This window comes from Echinops telfairi, unplaced genomic scaffold, assembly GCF_000313985.2.
Source record: "Echinops telfairi isolate 266 unplaced genomic scaffold, ASM31398v2 ScPeMD7_7458;HRSCAF=8496, whole genome shotgun sequence".
Classification (NCBI taxonomy): domain Eukaryota; kingdom Metazoa; phylum Chordata; class Mammalia; order Afrosoricida; family Tenrecidae; genus Echinops; species Echinops telfairi.
Window position 1 is genome coordinate 19794075 of NW_022111358.1, and position 2613 is coordinate 19796687.

The window sequence follows — 2613 nt, forward strand, 5'->3', positions numbered from 1 at the left end:
TCCAATGTCCATCTTCTAAATTAATACTGAACCTATAAATACAGGTACATATCTTTTCCCCATTGTGATTTTTAATTTATTTACATATGTACATGCCTGTATTTAGACCTCAATAAATGCCCTTTGCCTCCTGGTTCTTTCCTCTATTTCCTTTTACTTTCCTTTTGTCCCACTATGATGTTCAGCCTTCGTTTTGGTTTCAGTAATTCCTCTCAGTTACATTGCCCTTGATCAAGCCCTACCAGGCCTCCCATACCCTCCTTGCCATTAACTTCCTTTCCCTCGCCTCCCCCTCCCCATTCTCCCCCAAACTGTGGTTAGATGCCACAAAGTAGGTGGCAATGCCTTAACCGTATGTGTGTTGTAAGGCCTCTTCCATCCTGTGAAGGGGAGTGCTAACCTTCTCTCCTTTTATACAACATGGCCGGTTAGGTCTTTTAGACACAATATGACTTTGCAGTCAGATACCCAGCCACTCACTCGTTTTTCCATGCTGTGGTCATATTGGTCCCTGACAATGTCAAGTTCTGTCACCCTTTTTATCCCCTTAATGACCTTCAAGAATTGATTCTATAGGTGTCTCCTATGTGCAGTATGTATATGATGTATTCATGCTGTTGTCTTCTGTTAGGTACTGTTTCACTTTCCTTCCCTAGGAATTCTTCCACTTTTTCTTGTGGTGCCTAAGGAAGTCTGGGGAATCTTGTTTTCTGTGAATCTCAATATGTGCTCAAATTCACAGAACAAGCAGCTATCAAAACAGGACTGCCAATTATCGAGCATTTTTATGAGTAAAGGACCATAGAAAGAGCCCCAGTGACACAATGGCCAAGTACATGGCTGCTCACGGAAAGGTTGGTGGTTCAAACCTACCCAGGGATTCTGCAGGAGGAAGACTTGGTGGCCTGCTGCTGTGAAGACTACAGGCCAGAAAACTCTATAGGGCAGTTCCTCTAGGTCACACGGGAACCCTAGCAGCAAAATCAGCACAGAGCACCTAACAGCAACGGTAGAGCAGGGGCTCTTGGTAAGAGATTATGCAGATTATTTTATTGACTTCTTATTTTTAAATGATGGAATTGGGACTCCTAACAACTTGGTGATTTTATCAGTGTTACTTATGTTTTGGACCTGGGATGAGAACCTAGGACTCAAGGCTGAGTTTAGTGCCTTCAGTTAGACCCACAATGGTGGCTCCTCATTTTCACTCACATCCATCCCATTCTCCTTATTTCTGCCTATACCATTCTTTATAGATACTTATTCAACACCAAAGATGTTCAATATTGACATATTGATTAATTGATCAGCTAATGCCTTCATGTCACTTAAGAGATCTTTATTGATACCTCATTTAACACTATTTATATTTTTCATAGGAGTTATGCAATTTTTAGGCCTATTGAAAACAGCATGCATATCAGTAAATTGGATATTCGATGTGTTAGAATAGAACATTTAAAATTACGTTTGTAGAACGTGTGTTGCAACATGAGCAAATATGTGATTTAATTTCAGTAAAAAAACACAAGAGGGCTTAAATTGATACAAACAGCATGCTCTGAACTGAATGGTACTGCCGTATTCAAAGGCATTAATTCTGAGGGGTGTGACTGTAGTGATTCTAAATGTTTTTTTCTTTATTAACCCGTAAAGCATTTATTTTAAAGAAGTATACAGGGAGAAAATAGTGCATATGAGATTATTCCAACACTTTTTTTTAATAGAATGGATGACAGACTTTTATCAATGCCTAATTGCAAGGGGTGGTGTCTGCTTAATTGCATTAGTGTGCAGCTAAATCAGAAAGTTTTAAAACCTTTTAAGGTTCTTGTGATAGCCTAACTAGCATCTAAAGTTAAGCCACACGGAAAGGCACAGCCCTCAGAGGTGGTTTCTGACTGTGCACAATTAAAGCCTTCATCTCCACCCTAGAACAGATTTCACCGGACAGTTTCTCCAAGAGTTCCCCAACCTTTTACAGAAAATGATTACAGTTCCTGTTGACAGTGGAATAAGCTAATCTGGGAACTTTCCAGGAGTTGCTTATATTTATGTAATTTTTCAGCCTCTTGGTTGGAATATTTGCATGAAAATGTGATGCTCACTTGGCAGGCTTGAGCTCTACTTACGTTTCAGAGGAATTTAAATAGCCTAGACCAAAGTCAAATTCATATCTTGTTGAATTTCCTTACACACTTTTTAAAGAGCTGCTACAATATAACAGAAGAGAGCCCAGGTGGCACTCAGCGACTAAACCAAGGATCAGTGGTTCGAACGCAGTAGCCACTCTGTTATTGCAAGACATGACAGTCTGGTTTCATTAAGATTTACTGTCTTGGAAACCTTGTGGGGGTCGTTCTATTTTGTGGTAGATGGTTGCAATAAGTCAGAAGTGACCAGATGGCAGTGGGTTTTTGGCATATCAGAAAGAATTTATATTTCATAGAATTAGAGCCAAATTATCAAATTATATTCCTCATTACTCCCAGGGATTAAATATACATACCCCCAATGCCACTGGGTGATTTCAACTCATCGGTACACTCTAGGACAGGGTAGAACTGCTCTTTGGATTTTTGAGACCTTAAATCTTTATAGAGTAGGCAGTCT

At 39.7% G+C, this 2613-nt stretch overlaps 1 pseudogene; it reads right to left on the bottom strand.

Annotated features, from left to right (window-relative positions):
• Window positions 1-305: 305 nt before the first annotated feature.
• LOC115872973 lies at window positions 306-422 on the bottom strand (annotated as a pseudogene).
• Window positions 423-2613: the final 2191 nt, after the last annotated feature.